Source organism: Hibiscus syriacus, unplaced genomic scaffold, assembly GCF_006381635.1.
Source record: "Hibiscus syriacus cultivar Baekdansim isolate YM2019G1 unplaced genomic scaffold, ASM638163v2 tig00110684_pilon, whole genome shotgun sequence".
Taxonomy (NCBI): domain Eukaryota; kingdom Viridiplantae; phylum Streptophyta; class Magnoliopsida; order Malvales; family Malvaceae; genus Hibiscus; species Hibiscus syriacus.
The window spans coordinates 529,148-550,979 of NW_024062824.1; the positions used below are offsets into that span (position 1 = coordinate 529,148).

A 21,832-nucleotide genomic window follows, 5' to 3' on the forward strand; every position below is an offset into this window, starting at 1 on the left:
TAATTAATTTTTACTATTTAAAGATTGATTAATGTTGTTATGTATTTAAGGATAATTGATTTAATGTTTTTAAATGTTTTTAATGTGGTTATTTAAATATTGAATAATAAGGGTACGAGCATTCAATATCAAATGAATGAGAGTTATCTTTAAACAAATATTACTTTCTAGTTTTATAAAGTGGTAAAAAAATTGATTAATGTAATTACATACAAATTCTAACCATTTCATTTTTTAAAATAATTTTTATAAAAATTATTTTATTTACTCGTCCTGTTTTTTTTTTACACAATTTTGGAACATTTCCCCTTTTCAGCCTTCAAAGTTATCATTTGAATATTTGCTACTATCACTAAGATCTACACTGACGGCACTCTGTCCGGGCTCACGCCCCGGGTTTTATGATGATCGTCGCTCCCTTATACTATTGGGTAGGGTTGTTCATGGACGGTTAATCATACCGTTTAGCCTAAACAGTCGGTTAACCGTTATAACAATTATAAGATTTTTCTAACCGTATCCTAACTGTTAAAAAATGGTTAACCGCTAACAGTTAATTATTATTAATGGTTTGTTTACAGGTTAACCTACTACAATTATTTATCGATTTTTTTCATAATTCATACTATAAAAAAATATAATTTAACACATACTTACACCGATGTAAGTAAATAAAATAAAAAAAGTACAGCACTTAACACATACTTACATCAGTGTATTTATGTACATCTCCAAATATCTTAATATCTAACAATAAACACATAATTATATTGGTGTAAGAATATTTCTATATTTTCTAAGAAATAAAAATTAAAAATGATATATATATATATATTAAATTATTTGTATACAAATTTTATTAAATATATTATAAATTATACTTAATAGAAAATTATATTAAGTTATTTGTGTAAAAATATAATAAATTAGAAATGTAATTATAAATTTAATTTCCTAACGGTTAATCGTTGGTTAACCGTTTATCAAAACTTGTAATCGTAACCTTAATCGTTAACCATCATTTTTAGCAGTTCAGTTAACCGAAACCATTTAATATTAACGATTCGATTAATTAACATGTTAAATGTACAGTTATATTGGTTTACGGTTTCATGTTTTTTTAACACTCATACTATTGGGGCCTACCCTTACCCTAACGGTCTAGTATAGGTCATGCGTTTGAACGCCATCTATTTTCAGGACAAGTTGATTCGGGAGGTGAGTTGTTACACAATTCTTAGCGGATTTTGAAAATTAAACACTACTAACAGTAATATTCTAAAAAGCTAAGGTAAATTATGTGTTTAGTACCTAAATTATCGATTTTGATTTGTTTTAGTACCTAAACTTTCATTTTTTTTTAAAACAATCATACCTAAAGTTTAGTTTTTGTTCCATTTTAATAAACCTATGGCCTATTCAAAATTTAACATTATTGTTTTTAAATAAATTGAAAATTTAGGTACTAAAATGGACCAAACTTATAATTTAGCTACTAAACACGTTAAGTTTTTAACGATGGGGTATTAAAATGAAACAAAAACTAAATGTTAAGTATGATTTTTAAAAAGCTAAAAGTTTAAGTACTAAAATGAACCAAATCTAATAGTTTAGATACTAAATGAGTAATTCACTCAAAAATATATATATAAAGCAATTGAAGTGTGTTTTCCAAATACCAATATCACTTGACCATTCATCTACATATATCGGGAAGTTCTACCGTACGACGACCTTAATATACTACTAAGGAAATGTGCTACCAGTTTTATTATTTTTTAAATAAAACCTGTAAAAAATATCGGAAACATTATTATTTCTACTCAAAACATTATTTAACACTTTACCGAGCTTAATAATATATCTGGTAAAGTGTTATCTAAAACATTATTTTTTTTTCTATCATAAATATTACCAAACCCGGTAAATCGCCCAATAATAACAAAACCGGTAGAAAAAAATAATATTTCCGATAATTTTTTACCGATTTTGTTAAAAAAATAATAACAAAACCGATAGCATCTTTCCTTAGTCGTATATTAGGTTATTGCACGTGAGACTTCCCAACAAATACCAATATCACTTGACCATCATGTTTGGCTACTAAGAGAACAGCAGAGCAAATGGAAAACTCGTATACAAGAAAATTTTCCAATCCATCAAAGCCCCTACAGAATACCGCATTTAACAAAACCAAGAATCCCATCATCCAAATCACGCTTTCTTTGGTCTGAATATACATATCAATTTTCATCTTCCCTTTGCCTAAAAATTAGGAAAATAACTTACAAGTTGGAACCTTAAAACCACGGTAGAGACTAATTTTTTTTATTTTATTTTTAAAATTATTATTATTATTATTATTATAAATATTATTATTATTATTAAATATTATTATTATTACAGGCCCAAACCAGAACCCAATTACAAATGTGAACCCGGAGGCCCAGATCCAGACCCAACCCAACACCCATCTAGGGTTTTCAGCATCTATCTCCAGCCGCCAGCAAATTCCAGTCGTTGGATCTGGCTATGATCCAACGGTCCAAATCTCTCCCAACAGAAACCCTAGGGTTCACCAAACCTAGGGTGATTTCGGCGCCGCCTTCAACCACTCCAACTACTCCGTCGCCTCTACTTCAACCACTCTGCCGTTATGTTCCCCATCCAGCTGCTTCCACGACATTGTAGCCGCAATCGAAGACTCCAGAAATGAAGACAGTCGCACAAGTCACAGCCCTTCAGTGAGTCATCATCGTAGCTTCGGTGACTCACCAAAGGGCACCCAATCATTCGGTCCAAGGAGCACCATGGTGGTCTATAAAAGGCCACCACTGAACCTACAAGAAGGGAGGGAAGGAACAAGAAGGAAGCAACTACCAACGACCAACAACAAAATACGAAACAAAAATAGAAAATAACCAAAAGAAAAGAGAGAATAACTTACCAATGTTGGAGAGGTCAAACATCGTCGGAGAACCGAAACGTCGAGCGAAATAATGTTATATCTACGACGTTTGGTAAGGCTTTAAACCAAAACAACCTTAGATCTAAGTTTAGAAAAATAGGGGCTTTAATCTAGGGTATTTTTGTGAACTCCGACCACCGTGAATGGTGGTCGGGGGCGACTGTCAGTGGTGGTTCACGGCGGTCGGCCGGTTATCGTCGTCCCACCGGTGGACGATTTTAGAGAAATACGAGAGAGAGTTTGAACTTCTCTCTCCCAGAGAGAGAAGTGAAATGGAAGAAATGAAGAGATGAAGGGCCATTTTCAGTCATTTAAGGGTGTTTATACCCAATATGAAACGACGTCGTTTCATGGGTAGAGACGTGCGCTTTGGGTAAAGGGGTAAACCCTATCCGTAGTGCTCTAAATTTGTAATCTTTATAATTTAGTCACTACAATTAATTTTAATATTTTTAATTTGGTATTATAATTTTATTTTATTATATTATAGTCCCTATTATATTTATTAAATATTTAGGATAATATCATATTTAGTCCTTTTAATTTTAAATATTTATATTTTAATTACTAGTTAATAATTAAAGCTAAATTATACTATATGTACCTATATTATATAATATTTCAAGTTATGTCTATTAACTTTAATATTTTTATAATTTAATCATTAAAAGCATATTTCTGTTTATTTTAGTTTGGTATCTATATTTTATTTTATTTCTTTTTAGTCATATATATATATATATATATATATATATATATATATATATATATATATATATATATATATATTTTAGAGTAAATTATGATAAAGATGGTATGATTTATTTTTTTTCTCTATTAAATTTTAACCTTTTCAAATATAGTGATGATTGACAGACATGTAATGATCATATTAACCTAGTCGTAGCATAATTTTGTTATATAATTTATCGATATGATTAATTTTATGTTTAGGTAGTATTAATAATTTGTTTGATAAATTTATATAATATGTATGTAGGGTATATAATTAAATTAATACTATTTGCACGTAGTTGTAGTTTGAATCATTGAATGATTCCAAAAACATGCGTCCTAACTAAAACAATTCATTATTGTTTTCTATATAGTACAATCCAGACTTATCTTGACGATGTTATTATATTAAATCACCATGATCCCACTTGCATATAGAGTATATAATTAAATCAATACTATTTGCATGTGATATTCATATTAAATCACCATGATCCCATTTTTTTTAATTTAACAAAATCTTCAAGAAAGATACCTATGTCTAGGTGTATCAATAAATTGATTTTTTTAGAATTTAGTATTTAAATTTAGCACATGTTATGTTTATATATATTTTAAGGTAAAATATCATATTTAATCCTATATTTGTACTTTTATCACTTTTAAATTGAAATTTTTATTATTATTTTTTTTGTTTAGATAATTTTCTTTTATTTATTATTTTTTATTTTTTAGTCATAAAAAATATATATTTTATTAAAAGATAATATTTATTTATTTTTAAATATTAAATAAAAGATTATCTTAAAGTAGCTAGATGTCATTTTCTGATATTTTTAAATAAATAAATATCATATTTATAAAATCTTATACTTTAATTTTATAAAAATTATTTTAATATATTTTTCCTTAGAATTATTCGATTGAATCTGGAATAATAGGATCGTAAATTAAATTTATATTCGAATTCTTAGACTTTCACTAATAGAAACAATTTATAATCGAAGGGTACCAATTTTGGGCGTTGTGGGCATGTTAATCCTTCCCCAAACGTAACCGACCACGAATCTCTTTTTATTACTAAAAAGAATGAATTTTTTGTTATACGCAGGCCAATTTATCTTTTAAATAGTATTTTCTTAAAACCTATTTTAAAAGATGATTTTTAGGTATTCGACCTACCTAATCTAAAAGGTTCGATGGTGACTCCAAAACATTTCCTTAAAAAACCATTCATTTATTCACATTACTTTTCCACCAAAAAAACATTCGTGCCCGGGCGAAAACCGGTTACGACAGCTTGGCGACTCCGCTGGGGACCTTGGTCAAACCTAAGTCGATTATATATTTTCTCTATAATTAGAAATTGAGAATCCAATTTTATTTAATTTATGATTCATTTCTTTCAATTTATTTTATACCTTTGTATATTTAGTTGTATTTAATTGCTTTTTAGATATTAATTTTGTGTGAAAATTTCTCCTCACACACAACATATGCATTGCATAACATAAGCTTTATAATCAAGCTTGTCCCTTTTAAGTGAGAGTGAAAGCGACGTCTTCGTGAAAATTTATTCTCTGTGTTAGACTTAGCAAGTAGCTTTCGGGGTTCATATGCTCTATGTATTCGTGAGAATTTATTCTCCGTGTCAGGCATAGAAAAATGTGTCCCCTCGAATTAAACTCAATCCACTTAAGTCTGTAATAGACTAGGATCGACGGTTTGACAGCCCAAGGGACACCAACAAGGACAGTTCGAGTACCTTTACTCCTAGAACTAAAATCGTGCATATAATAAACCCTAGAAATTCTCCTGATCTAAGACAATACTGAAACCCTGTCTGTAGGTGTACACAAAGGAGAAATAAGCTCTAGCTTTTAATTTATTTGATTTCATTTTTTTCTAAACAAAGCATGTAACTAGAAATCATTCAGTTAGATTAATTTTTCTAAATAAATCATGGAACTAGAAATCATGAGGTTAGGATTTATACCTTGATAGATAGGAGCTTTTCTTTCCATTAATTGGTACTAACCAATTTATTTTTTCCTTTCTCATTTTTATACATTTTGTTTTGCTATAACTTGTTCATGGCACTCGTTTTCGACACTTTCCATTGGAGGCAGCACCAACAACTCCATCTGAAATTTGGCGATCCTCACTACTATTCGTCGAAGCCCTTTCAATGCCACCGTCATGGTTCAGAGCATAACTTGGGCAACCCCGTATGTTTGCAACCTGGCTGCTTTGTAGCAGACTCATTGGACCAACCATTTCGGAAAAATTTCCACTACCAAATACTGGGAGCTTTGGAACCAGCTCAACAAAGCTCGGATTTGATTGATACTGGGAAAAATGAGAAGTCCCACAAATTCCCTGATTCTCCATCAGAAGAGGGTAATGAGAATTGGCAAATTCACCATGAGAAACCATTGAAGAACCTACAAGGCTTTCACTCTGACTCAATGAAACAACGGGATCCCAACCAGACCCGAAGAAAGGATCCGATGAATTCGAAGGCTTGTTATACATGGAAATTGAACTACTCATTGACATTCCATCAACTTTGTCACACAAAGGGTTAATCTCTGAAGATGAACAATTCATAAGGCTCTGGTGTTTAAATCCCACATCATCATTACCACCACTAGCCATGCTTAGATTCCAAACCCAAAAAAAAAAAAAAAAAATCCGAATTCCAAGGAACTCAACCTATCTACCACTCAAGCAGCCAACCTAGAGCAGTGCTAAGAACATAAAACAAAGAGGGAAAGTTGATTTGACCAAAACTAGCCTATGGATATATAATCTTGGCAGCTTTATAGAACTTACAGAGACCAACTAGTTACTTCTTCTTCCAAAAAGCCCTAAGGATCAAATCTACTCTGCTGAAAGGAAAGAAAAAGGAGTGAATTTAAAAAAAAAATACCTTACTTTTCAAACAGTAATGGGTCTCAAAATTTGCTGGATTTCAACCTTTGATCTTTTCCTTTGTTTGTTTCAACCAACCCAGATCCTTGTTTGAATGCTACAAGCATCAAATTCACATGCTAAAGACTAGGCAATGGACTGAAAATGACCGCTTCACTAAGATCATATTAAGGTAAAACAACTGAAGTATTCCTAAACGAGAAAACAAGATAAACCCAGATATGCCAATTTGATAATATCAGAAATAAACAACTTTCCCAAAACTAACAAAGACCCAAGCGAGTTTTCTCAAAATCAAAGGAAGATAATGGTGCAGAGATGATGAAAGGATTAAGGCTTTGATTCAATAGTTGCTTCAGTGAGAAGAAGAAACATTTGAAGTTTTTTACAGAAGATATGACAGCATCAAATTCCACCCTTTTTTTAATCTTCTGCGAAATATAAAAGACAGGCTATAAGGCTAGAAAGAGAAAGCTCACAAGAGACAGTGTTTGATGTATTACGTAGGAGATTAAGATTAAAGATTGAAACTTGGGATTGTCTCAGGAAAGGTGGGTTAATATACGGCTAATATATAGCATTACCGGATACATTAAAATGTATTTAATAAATTCGGTTTAGCGGTACCTATTATGTTGACAACTAATAATGTTTTAGGTAGAAAATATGAAAAACTATTAAAAAATTTGGTAACCGGTAAACTTTGGTTATCGGTAAGTATCTATCCTTTTTATAAAAGTGTCCATACGTTTAACATATCAAGTAAATTTTACCGGTTTTGTCATAATGAATCTGGTTTTGTCATATTTTTACCTGTTATATTGTAAATTATCTATCCTTTTTATAAAAGTGTCCATACTTATTTCACTGTGAAAATATATTTATTATTATCTTTAGTTAATATTGTTAAATTTAAAATCTAAATAATATTTTATAAAATATCAAAACAATCAAATAATTTTTTGTGTAAATGAAATTATTAAATTAATATTGTAGGTGGAAAACATGAAACACTATTAAAAAAATTGAAACATAAATTACATAACTTTCAAAAAAGTATATATCATTTTTATAAAAGTGTCCATACTTATTTTACTGTTGAAAACATATTTATTATTATATTTGGTTAATATTGTTAAATTTAAATTCTAAATAATATTTTATAAAATATCAAAACAATCAAATATAATTTTGTGTAAATTAAATTATTAAATTAATATTGTAGGTGGAAAACATGAAACACTATTAAATAAATTGAAACATAAATTACATAACTTTAAAAGCAGTTTTAAATCCTAAAAAGTGTCGATACTTTTAAAAAATATATCGATCCAAAACGATATACCAGGTAAAAATATGATAAAACCGGTAACAAAATGATAAAACCGGTAAATTTAAAAGTGTCGATACGTTATATAAGGATCGACACTTTGTGAATTTAAAAGAGAAGCAGTTATAGCGCCTATAATGTGTCGATACTTTAAAAAATATATCGATCCACAACGATATAACAGGTAAAATTATGATAAAACCGGTAACAAAATGATAAAACCGGTAAAATGATACCGGATATATTGAAAGTGTCGACACTTTCGTAAGTACGTGTAATAAATTATCGACACTTTCAAAGAAATAGGTAATTATCCTTTCGAAAGTATCGACACCTGACATAAAAGTATCGACACTTTTGTATTTGTATCGATTAAATATAAATAACATATCCGATGAAAATATAAAGGCCATAGCTAATATCCTCTGAAAAAAGATAGAACGGACGAGTTTTTGAAATCGAAGAGTAATTGTTGCTGCATTTCAGAAGGCGTTTCTAAAGCGAAGTTTGTTTGTTTGTTGCTGCAATCGAATCGAAAAGTATGTTGTCGAAACCCTAATTTTTTATTATTACAGTAATCGCGATAGGGTTTTTTATGTGTTGTTTGGGATTTTGGAGTAAGGAAGCATTTGGGACCGATTGCAGGTAGAAATAGATATTCAAGGAAAATATAAATGTCGATACTTTTATTAAATATTATAGGTAGAAAATGATATTATAGGTTGTATAAATGTGCCGACACATTTTGGTGTGGCCATTCAAATTCTTTTGAAGAAAACCGTTTTACCACAAGAGTAGTTATCTATATTTGTATATTGAAAAGTGTATGTAACAAAATAATTTGATTTGCGTAAACTGATATATGAAGGAAAAATGGAGTCAATGGGTTGGAAAATTGTTGGTGGAGCAGATGACTTTGAAATTGAGGCCGAGACTCGAAAGCAACCAAATGGTGGATATATGTACTTCTAGTAAGTATCAATGTCTTTTTGTTATTATTGTTGAAATGGTAATTGGATTAAAGTATCGATAAACTTTAAATTGATTACAAATTTTAAATGTTAACAGTATGGCCGAATGCAAAAGGATGAAGGGAGATGGCACACAGAGCGGTTCGGTATGTAAAATGAAATTGACATTGAGTAGTATTAGTATTTAGTGTTAATGTATTGATTAAGAATGTTTATGTTTAATATTAGGTGAAAAAGATGTGAGGTCCAAATGGAATTCAATGAGTGATGCTGAAAAGGAACCTTACATCACACAGTCAAGGAATGATAGTAAAGAATACAAAGAACGGAGGAAAGCACATGAAAATAAGGTATTCATTAAACTTGTAAATACGTTGATACAAAATATAAGAACTATAACATTATATATTGTTAAAAATGTAGGAAGTGTCGACAAGGTGCAGCATTAAAAGGGTGAATTTATTAATTAAACACCTTAAGGAGAAGGGTCAGTTGAATGTGCTGGGAGAAATAGGTTTTGGATCGTTGATCGGAGTAAGGGATCGACCTATTCGGAGGGAATTGTGTCGATCCTTGATGGCACAATTTGACGTCAGTCAATGTATGGCTAAGTATGGTGATTATTCATTCCCTCTGGGGGTATCGACTGCTGCAGCCGTATTGGGGGTACAAACAAAGGCAAAAGTGTTATAGAAGTCTGTAGGAGTAAGAACTGGAAAGCACTTGCCTCCAAATATGGTTTGAATCATAAGGTGACATATACTGAAGTTGAAGAGGATATCAAAAGTGGATCTTACTTGGGGGATGAGCTGAAGGCCCGAGTTCTATTGTACCTTGTCGGGATATTTCTTTGTCCAACGGGTGATACGTCAACGAACAAGGAATATATGAAGCTCATTTGCGATGAAGGCTTGAAGGGTGAATTCAATTGGGCTGAATATATCCATTCGAGATTGATTGAATCAATAATCACCTTTAAAAAGGGCAGCCAGAGATACCTCAAAGGGTGCATAGCTATCTTAGAGGTAAATGAGTTGAATCACTTTTTTGTGTTTTTATATAAAAAAATAAATTTTATTATAAATGCAGGTTGCACTGTTCGATTTTTGGTCGGGCTGTGAGGCAGTGCCGGCTTATGAAAGAACCGGAGTGGCACGCATCCGTGCATGGGGGAAGGAAGAGGTGGTTAGAGTGATGGTGAAGTTGAAGTTGGATAGAGAGAAGAAGCAAGAAATGGTAATAAATGTAATTAAATAATATTAAGAATATAATCAATGTCTTAATATTGTAATTTAATTTTTTGAAGGTTATTGGCAAGGATGTAGAGGAGGCAGTGGAGGCAGAGGAGAAGAAAGGAGGGATGGTTGTATTGGGGGATGAAGGTGAGTGGGACGACGGTGAAGCAAAACAGAGTAACTTCGACATTTTGATGTCTGAATTGGCTGATATCAAAAAATCCAATTTGAAATCATGCAAAGACAATCAAGAGTCGAAGAGAAACTTGATCAAGTCGTAGAGAAACTCGAGAGAGTCGAAGAAACACTCGAGAGGAATAAGGGGTAGTGGAAGGAAAAATAGATGGAGTGGTGAAAGAAGTAGAGGTGTTGAGGGTGAAGTGGTGAAAGAAGTTGGGGTGTTAAGGGGTGATATTAAGATGGTGACGGGAGAAAAATTTGAGGGAGTGGTGAAGGAGGTTGTTGATTTGAGGAGTGAACTTACGGGGGTGAAGGGGGTGGTTGATAAATACTCGGATGAAGGAGCTCAATTGAAGGGTGAAATAAAAGATATGAAGAGCTATGTAGAAAAAAAGTACGATGAACTGAAAAGATATGAAGAAGAAAAGAGGGAGGAGGAAGAAGAAGAGATGGAAGAAATGAGGAGGAAGGAAGTCGATGTCATGTATACACCGGAGAGTGTTATAGCAGCAGTTTTGGATTCGGAATGTCCTGCACCCCAGAAGAAGAAGCAGAAGGTAAGTTTAATAAAAGAATACTTAATTTGATTTTTATTATGTTGTTGTGACAAAAATTTGTATGCAAAATTGTAGGTTGAAAAAGCGGATATTCCAACCGGAATTGATGACATCGAAGCTGCAATTTGTGATTATTTATGGAATAGCGAGTTAGAATCGGGGTAAGTGAAATATATTGTTTTGTGAGTGATATTTAAATATTTCATGACAAGATATTAATCCTAATGATTCATACAGATATTCTGTAATATCAATGGGAAATCAATTCGCTACTGTATACGACGTTGCAACGTTGAAGCCTACGGAATGGGTTGGTGGTGTGGTAAGTAGAAAGTAGAAAATAAATAAAACTTATTGAATATGTTCTGATTGTGTAATTAATTTTGTTAGGTTATCGATTTGCTCGCCTGGACCATATGCTACGATTCTCAAAAGTCACACCGGAGGATTGGCTACCTTCCATACCTCTTAGTGGTGAGTTAAATTAATAAATATTGAAAAGTAGTGTTATAGACGGTAAATTAATAATGTTTGTTGCGTAATTACAGCAACAGGCGTTGGAAGCCAACAACAAAGAAAGTGTTGAGAATATTTCTACCTTCTGGGGTGTCATATTGGATAACTATGTGAAATTCACCGACTGTGAGAAGGTAAGACACCATACCAATTGCAAATGATGTTTTCGGATATAGAATGTTGAATTTTGTCAAATTGGGTGTGAAATTTGTTGCAGATAATGATCACAATAAACTACCATAATTCACATTGGTATCTGTTGGTGTTGGATATGGTAGATCATGTTGTAACAATATATGATAGTATGTTTACAACTGAAGCAGCTAAACAGAGAGTGAAGGATGCTAAGAGATTGGTATGTATGTCTGTATGAAAGGACATTATGTAAATTATAATGCATAATTTTTTTGGTGCATAACTTCTTCTATTTTAATGCAGATTAAAATATTAGATTCTTATAATAAGAAACGCATTTGGGTTGAGTCATGTGGATCTCTAGGAAAGTATCCCTTGAAAAATTTCAAATTTGTGGAGCATAAGAAGAATAAGCAATTGAATGGGTATGAGATGTTATCACAAATAGAAAGCTTAATTTATGCAGTATTCATCATAATTGACATGTGTGGTTTTCAAATTTTGTAACAGATATGATTGCGGCATGTATGTTATGATGTGGATGGAATCGATCGGTTCTACAGGGGCAACTGGTGATTTTGTAAGTGGATAGAAAAAATTGTTTGTGGTAAAATTGTTAAAAGTCGTAGATTGAATGCTGTAGTTGACAATACTTAACGTTCTGACAATTTGAATATAGGTTGTTGGAGACTGGGATCGATCGCGAGTATTAAACGATCTCGTAAGCCACAATCAAAATGAACGAAGACAGGAGATAACAAAAGCTGCAATATTACATAAGAATAACAAAAGAATGCAATGATGTAAATGTCGAGTTAATTTTGTATAAGATTTATAATTTTGTATACGATTTATATTTTTGTATGTCAATATAATTATGAATGAGATGAGAAAAGTTAGCAGTATGTTGTTGTACATGTTTCTTATACACATTAAGGGTCATGTCGATACTTGGAAGTAAAAGGCAAATTTACAATATGGCCAACAGGGTGCACCCATAAAGTGTCGATCCATATATAAAAAAGTGTCAATCCCAAAATCATCGAACCCAAAAGTATAATGTAATATGTAATTTTTCAATCTAACCGGTACAATTATACCGGTTTTATGAGAGAATATGTCTAAATAATGTGTCGACACTAATATAGTTTGTGTCGATACTTTTTTCCCAGAATGAATGGAAAACAAGGTGCACCCATAAAGTGTCGATCCATATATAAAAAGTGTCGATCCCAAAATCATCCAACCCAAAAGTATAATGTAATATGTAATTTTTCAATCTAACCGGTACAATTATACCGGTTTTATGAGAGAATATGTCTAAATAATGTGTCGACACTAATATAGTTTGTGTCGATACTTTTTTCCCAGAATGAATGGAAACAAGGTGCACCCATAAAGTGTCGATCCATATATAAAAAGTGTCGATCCCAAAATCATCGAACCCAAAAGTATAATGTAATATGTAATTTTTCAATCTAACCGGTACAATTATACCGGTTTTATGAGAGAATATGTCTAAATAATGTGTCGACACTAATATAGTTTGTGTCGATACTTTTTTCCCAGAATGAATGGAAACAAGGTGCACCCATAAAGTGTCGATCCATATAAAAAGTGTCGATCCCAAAATCATCGAACCCAAAAGTATAATGTAATATGTAATTTTTCAATCTAACCGGTACAATTACACCGGTTTTATGAGAGAATATGTCTAAATAATGTGTCGACACTAATATAGTTTGTGTCGATACTTTTTTCCCAGAATGAATGGAAACAAGGTGCACCCATAAAGTGTCGATCCATATATAAAAAGTGTCGATCCCAAAATCATCGAACCCAAAAGTATAATGTAATATGTAATTTTCAATCTAACCGGTACAATTATACCGGTTTTATGAGAGAATATGTCTAAATAATGTGTCGACACTAATATAGTTTGTGTCGATACTTTTTTCCCAGAATGAATGGAAACAAGGTGCACCCATAAAGTGTCGATCCATATATAAAAAGTGTCGATCCCAAAATCATCGAACCCAAAAGTATAATGTAATATGTAATTTTTCAATCTAACCGGTACAATTATACCGGTTTTATGAGAGAATATGTCTAAATAATGTGTCGACACTAATATAGTTTGTGTCGATACTTTTTTCCCAGAATGAATGGAAACAAGGTGCACCCATAAAGTGTCGATCCATATATAAAAAGTGTCGATCCCAAAATCATCGAACCCAAAAGTATAATGTAATATGTAATTTTTCAATCTAACCGGTACAATTATACCAGTTTTATGAGAGAATATGTCTAAATAATGTGTCGACACTAATATAGTTTGTGTCGATACTTTTTTCCCAGAATGAATGGAAAACAAGGTGCACCCATAAAGTGTCGATCCATATATAAAAGTGTCGATCCCAAAATCATCGAACCCAAAAGTATAATGTAATATGTAATTTTTCAATCTAACCGGTACAATTATACCGGTTTTATGAGAGAATATGTCTAAATAATGTGTCGACACTAATATAGTTTGTGTCGATACTAATTTAAATATCAAGTGTTTTCCACCGTTTACGATATATAGTACTCTTAATCAAGAAACCCTAAACATAAATGCAAACAGGCAGATCTTCATCTTTCTTCTACCGTTATCATAAGTGACGATCAGATATTCAGGTAAATTTATCGATATTCTATGGGTTTGATTGATTTCTATATTGGAGTTTTTATCCTGAATGTGTTTGTGTTCCATTGTAATAGGGGTAGCATCCAACCAAAATGGCTCCAAAACGTCAGCGTCAGAAACGAGGTCTTTCTCAAAGCTCTTCTCAACCCAGTTCTTCTCAACCACCTCCTTCTGTAACAAACGATTCTTCTGAGGAAATCAGGTCCTTCGAAACTCTGAACTTTAGATCCGACATGGAGAATCAAAGATGGCATACGAGTTTTAAAGTAAGGAAGATTCGTCCCGAACGTGTCATTGGCCTGGGTTTCTTGTTTGATGATAAATATGCATTTAGTTTTAAATCCACATTTACATCTTGGGGTTGGCTTGAATTCCTTGGTGTAGAACCAAGATATTATCCCAACCTAGTTAGAGTCTTCTACAACAATGCTTCCTTACAGCACGAGCCTAATAAGACTAATATAATAGGAATTAATACACATGTCATGGGGAAGGATATATATATCTCCAGAAACGATTGCGGAGGGTTTAGGTGTAGCGAATACAGGGGATTCAGATGAAAATGGTGTAGATTGGTCTACAATTAAACGGGTTACTAGAAATAGCCCAATTCACCTCGATGTAGAGTCGAGAGTGTTTCACAAAATGCTCACATGGTATATCCGGCCTAGTGGGGGAAAACATTCAACGCTTCGAGACAGCGATTATTGGTGGATAGCAAAGTATAAATCCAAAACGGCTCCAAACATTGCAAAACTCATATTTAATACAATTGTATATATGGTCACAAAGGGAGCAACAATTTCAACTACACTACCATATGGATGTGTCATCACCCATCTGTTGAAGAAGAAGGAAGTTGATTTTTCGCATGACGCCCCTGTTCGATTAACCCGCAAGATTGACATGGTATTTATTAAAAAAGCGGGATATGATTTTGTTGAAAAACTCGGTTGGAAGCGTGTCAAGGAGGTCGGATTAGATCAAGAGAGGGAGGATGGACCCCGTTGGCCATGAAGAAGAGCAACCAAGTGGAGACGCAATGATGGAAGAAGCTCCAGTTGCAGAGGATGTCACAATTAAGACCGTGATGGAATACATGGTCAATTTTCGGGAGCATATTGATTCCCTTGTGAGTGGAATGCGATCCGATATTTCATCATTGCAACGTGAAGTCTCCATGTTGCGTAACGAATTACGTCAACGACATCAAACGAGTTAGGTAATTCATTATCTATGTTTCTTAACATTTACACGTTCTGAACTTTATTTTATTTTCTTTTAACAGATGATGATGATGACGATGAAACTGGCGATGAAGATGATGACGATGATGATGATGATGATGAAGATGATGATCCAAACAAGTATATCGTGTCTGCAACGCCGCCTTCAAGAAAACTTTTAATTTTTGATCTCAATGGTGTCCTTGCCTACATCCCAAGACTGCCGGCAGGTTTTAATTCTATTCTTTTGTATCCATTATTTTAACATATAAGCGTAGAACTTTAATCTCATTTTCTTCATGTTGTAGAAGTTGTCCTCAGAAGAGGATTATTTGAATTTATGCAATTTTGTGTCGACAATTTTGTTGTTGCCCTTTGGTCTTCAAAGATGAGGTTAGAACATGTTTGAGGCAATTGAATTACTGTAGTCAAAATCGTTAATATACATTTGAATGTTAACATTCAAACTTGATTACAATCTCAGGCATAACGTCGACCGTGTACTTGAGAAACTACCTGTATTTTCCGAGCATTTTCTATTCGTGTGGGTAAGATGAATGTCATTACAGTTTGCTGACTTTTCGTTGTCTATGATTCCTACATATTTATGTTCGACTGTTTGTGAACAGGATCAAAAAAATGCAAAACATACGATTCTGTTACCTACTGTAAAGATCTCAATGATGTTTGGAACGCGTGTCCAGATTTTAACGAGCTAAATACACTTTTGGTCGATGATTCAGCGGAAAAAATGATTTATAATCCGGTAAGTTGCATTTATGCAATATGTTTTTCCAGTTGAACAGGTGTTCAGACATTGATTATTTTAACAACTTATGTGTTTATATAGAAATACAATTACATATGTCCACATACCTTTGACGCTGCTTCCCATTCGAACGACAAAGCTCTAGGTATGACACAAATTTATTCATGCTTATGCGAATTTAATTTATTGTTAGTAAAATTGCACCTCATTAGTTTGATAATTGAAATTATTTATGTATGTCCTCAGAAAAAGGCGGGAACATACGAGAGTATTTGGAAAATTTGTTGAAGGCCTCTAATGTTCCGGACTTCGTTAGAAACAACCCTTTTTCATCGGATTAATTTTGTTTGTCGGTACATTATTTGAACATTCTTGTGTATTTATAATTTGGTGTGATTATATTGTGTGTATATTTTCATTAATTATTCCATATTCGCTTCTATGTGTACATATACATTTGAGGATTGTTGAAATATCAATACTAATATATTTTACATCTACTTGCAAATGTATCGAAACACATGACTATAGCATTGTTTTCGATATCCACAACAAAGTTTTCACACTTTTTAATATTGTGTCTGTACTTTATGTCCAGAATGAAAGAAAAATGTGTCGATACCATTTAAAAAAGTGTCGATTGAAAAAACATCGGAACCCAGATTTATAATGTAATAGATAATTTTGTAATATAACCGGTATAAAAATACCGGTTTTATGAGCGAATAGGTCTACAACCTTTATCGACACTTTCTAATATTGTGTCGGTACTTTATGTTCAGATTGGAAGAAAAATGTGTCGATACCATTTAAAAAAGTGTCGACATTTACACATCGGAACCCAGATTTATAATGTAATAGATAATTTTGTAATATAACCGGTATAAAAATACCGGTTTTATGAGCGAATAGGTCTACAACCTTTATCGACACTTTCTAATATTGTGTCGGTACTTTATGTTCAGATTGGAAGAAAAATGTGTCGATAGGATGTGGCATTGGTAGTGGTAGTTAAAGGGTGGGTACAACATTAAATTCGCAGTACATATTTAGGTATGTACAATAACTACAAGTATATTATCATTTTAAATTCGCAGTACACTGTTAAAAAAATTGAAACATAAATTACATAAGTTTTAAAAAAAGTATCGATCCTTTTTATAAAAAGTATGGACACTTTCAATATAATAGGTAAACATATGATGTAATAGGTACCCCTTATATAATGTAATAGGTATCGTTTATATAATGTAATAGGTAGTGGTTATATTGTAAAGTGTCTATCCTTTTTATAAAAGTGTCCATACTTTTTTCACTGTGGAAAACATTAATTTAAGGTTATCTTTTGAGTGAGTTTTAAGATATTAATTTAGTAATTATAGGCGTATAATGATTTATTTTTACGTTACGATATATATTATTAAATTAAAAATTCTAAATATTATTTTATAAAATATCAAAACAATCAAATAATTTTTTGTGCAAATGAAATTATTAAATCAAATAATTCAAATTGAAAATTAAACAACAAATCAATTAAACATTGTGTGGGTACATTAATTGAACATTGTTATGGGTACATTATTTGGATTAATTTCGTTGAGATGGGTTATGTATAACAAAACAATCTATCTCGCATGTGAGTACTTTATTCCAACCATGTGACAAGTGTGACAACTCCATCAACTCACAACTCAGCTTTGAACTCAATCAATATTGTCTTTTAGCTTGATGGTTCATAAAGCATGTTACTTGAACAGTATGAATCAATTATGCAATTTTCATGTTCAATTTAACACTGCATTTCAAATTCATTTCATATGTAATTGGAGTTTGAATTTAAATTTCAATTTGAGTTTGAATTTCAATATATATTCGGCTCCACTATAAATATTAGCCCAAGCCAATATGCATGTTATCATTGATTATTCCTAATTTCCATTGTTTTTTTTCCAACGTATAAACGCGAGGGAAATCCCGACCATTTTATTTTTTGGTCAACTTTAAAGCGTCAGAAACGTTTCGGGCGTATGATCTGGGTGGTATACAAGAAATGTAACAAATAGCAACTAAAATCATAAGTTGAGTACCACCCAAATCATAAGTCTGAAATACTTCCGATGCTCATCAAAATCCAAAGCTCATATGGTGCCAAGCAAAAGGAAATCAAAATCCAAATCTCATATGATGCCAAGCAAAAGGAAATCAAAATCCAAATCTCATATGATGCCAAGCAAAAGGAAATCAAAATCTACAACTTGAGTTTGAACATTGATATGATATGTTCAGTTGTTATCATGTTGGGATTTTCTCGTTTTTGATTGCTTGGATAGTTGTTCTCTTGCTTCTTCAAGTGTTCTTAAGGTTATCCTTTGAGTGAGTTTTAAGATATTAATTTAGTAATTATAGGCGTCTAATGATTTATTTCTTACGTTACGATATATATTATTATTAAATTAAAAATTCTAAATATTATTTTATAAAATATAAAAACAATCAAATAATTTTTTGTGCAAATTAAATTATTAAATTAATATTGTAGGTGGAAAACATGAAACACTGTTAAAAAAATTGAAACATAAATTACATAAGTTTTAAAAAAAGTATCGATCCTTTTTATAAAAAGTATAGACACTTTCAATATAATAGGTAAACATATGATGTAATAGGTAGCCCTTATATAATGTAATAGGTATCGTTTATATAATGTAATAGGTAGTGGTTATATTGTAAAGTGTCTATCCTTTTTATAAAAGTGTCCATACTTTTTTCACTGTGGAAAACATTAATTTAAGGTTATCTTTTGAGTGAGTTTTAAGATATTAATTTAGTAATTATAGGCGTCTAATGATTTATTTTTTACGTTACGATATATTATTATTAAATTAAAAATTCTAAATATATTTTATAAAATATCAAAACAATCAAATAATTTTTTGTGCAAATGAAATTATTAAATTAATATTGTAGGTGGAAAACATGAAACACTGTTAAAGTATCGATCCTTTTTATAAAAAGTATGGACACTTTCAATATAATATAATGTAATAGGTAAATTTGCAATGCTATCGGTATAAATATACCGGTTTACTTATAAAATAGGTAAATATAAGCGCTACCTATTACATTATATAAGCGCTACCTAGTATGTTATTGTACTTTATAATATTTCCGGTTAAATAATATAACATAACCGGTCTAAATTTTAACCGGTCACTTATTTAACCGGTCACGCCGTATATTAGCCGTTTTTTAGGCGCCGCACCGCAGAACCACCCTTGAAACTTTGTTTTTTTTAAAGACATACTAACTACTGCCCAACTGCTCTTTGTTCCTAAATTATTACAGAACCTAAGCTCCTTTCGTCCCCCATCCTTTGTTAATCTTATGATGTAGTTATAAGTTTATTTATACACTACTTTTTATTATTTTACATTATTTATCTCAGATGCCATTGGAGATGTTCTTCTCTTCACGGCCAAGCTAGCTTGTTTCCTTCTTTGATCATTTTACTTTAATTTTTTTATCCTCACTGACACAGTTTCCCAACTATTCTAAGACAGTCTTCTCTTTGCTGTTACTCACCTGTTTCTCTCTCACTGCCAACTAACCTCATTTTCTTTTCTCATCTTTTTGCAATATTAAAAAACAATAATTATTCAATGCATCAAATAATGAAATGAGGAAGAAAAAATTACAAATGAGGTTATTAGTATGTGTTATTATTTTTTTATTTTAATATAATTAAAAGATACATTACAACTTTATATATTTATTTGTAAAATCTTTCATTATACTATGAATAATAACTGTAATAAAAATGGCATCAATGTAATATAACATATAAAGATAATTACTTGATAGATTAAGGATGAAATTTTTTAATTCTATAAATATCGCATATATTTTTTAATCACATTTGTAGAGTTATAACTCTACGGTTCATATAGCTTAGAATTTTCTTCTTTTAAAAAACATAGGATTTTTACTTTTTCTTTCGAGTGTCGCTTGGTATTTTTCTGTAGTTTTTTTTGGTTGGTGGCAACATTAGCTTTATTGTTGGTTAAGGACGTATGTATTCTTTATTTTTTTCATATATTTTCTTATATTACATTTTTTTTAATTTTTAATAATTCTACCTTCATGACATGATTTTCTCTATCTTTATCGCACATTTCTATGTATTTTGACATATTTTCGATATTCTCTATTGGTCGTTTGATTGTTCTTTTTTTTTTTTTACTTTTTCCCGTGTTGAATTTGACATTGTCTCGGTTGATTAAGATGACATTTATTATCTTGTTGTTTTGCCTTGCTTTGGACCTTTTGATGAATTTGGATATGTGGTTTGTGTTCGAAAATATAGTTTTATCATGACGCTCAACTCTGATTCGTGATTGTCGGTGCTCTTTCAATTACTTGATCTCTTGTTGTGGTTTGTTTGTCGATGCAGTAAGATCTATTTGTATTTTTATTTTGTTTGAATTTCTTTATGAGCTTTTAAAATTTTTCTTGCATAGTCCTTATATGATTTTAAGTGGTTAGTTTTGTGTTAATAAGGAAATGTATAATTATGTGTATAATTTACACTTACAATTGTAAATTATCGTTGTAAATTTAGATTTTTTAATAAAATTAACGGCTTCTATTTGTATAAAATAAACTCTACATATAATACAAAAATAATAATTCAATTAAAAAATAAAGCACAATAATATATGAAAAATATGAGAAGAATATTATTTAGTACACCAATAAAATTAAATTCAAAACAAAGTTTAAATTACGTAAAGTATTTTTCATATTTATTTAAAAATTTAAAAGATAGTTAATAATTTTTAGAGTATGTGGTTAAAAACTTTATGTTGATACTTCTTTTTTCTCTTAGGTTTTGTGTTTAATAAATACAAATTCTCTTCAAACCCTTATCCTATTTATAGGGATGAACACGGGACTTGAAGACGACAAATGTCAATTTGATCCAATCTCATTGGGTCAATTTTTTTAAACAAGTAAGTTTGGGTTCATGTTGAGTCTGATTTTTTAGAGGTTTTGTCTCGATCAGACTGAATTTGAGTTTAGGGTGAAACATACATGACACGACTCGAAAAAAATATAATTTTACTTTATATATTAGAGATAATTAAAATAATAGACTTATATAATATATATATATATATCCAATTAAAACCCATTTTTTATTGAATAAAATTAATATTTTTTATAAATACATTATTACGTGTACATTATCTGAATGCAAACCTGACTATAGTGTGCATTATCTAAATGCAACAATGACTCTGATGTGGTAATATCTGGTGTCACATAGCATCAAATACTAACATACTGGAAGGGAGTATCGATATCACATAGCATCGATAAAGTCCCCTCTAATCGGTTGGATGATCACCTAGTATCACATAGCATCAGGTAGACCATCGAGAAGGAATCCCAGTATCACATAGCATCGAAAATTCCCACTCAACTAAAGCATTGGCTTTGTATCACACATCATTAAGCCAAGCTTTTTTGATAACTGAGGTCCTGGACTGATGCAACTACACATGCATATTTAAGGCCCAAAGGC

The 21,832-nt window shown here is 31.3% G+C and overlaps 1 pseudogene; it reads right to left on the reverse strand.

Moving 5' to 3' along the window:
* Nucleotides 1-2,634: 2,634 nt before the first annotated feature.
* LOC120138363 lies at nt 2,635-6,361 on the reverse strand (annotated as a pseudogene).
* Between the last annotated feature and the right edge of the window lie 15,471 nt (nt 6,362-21,832).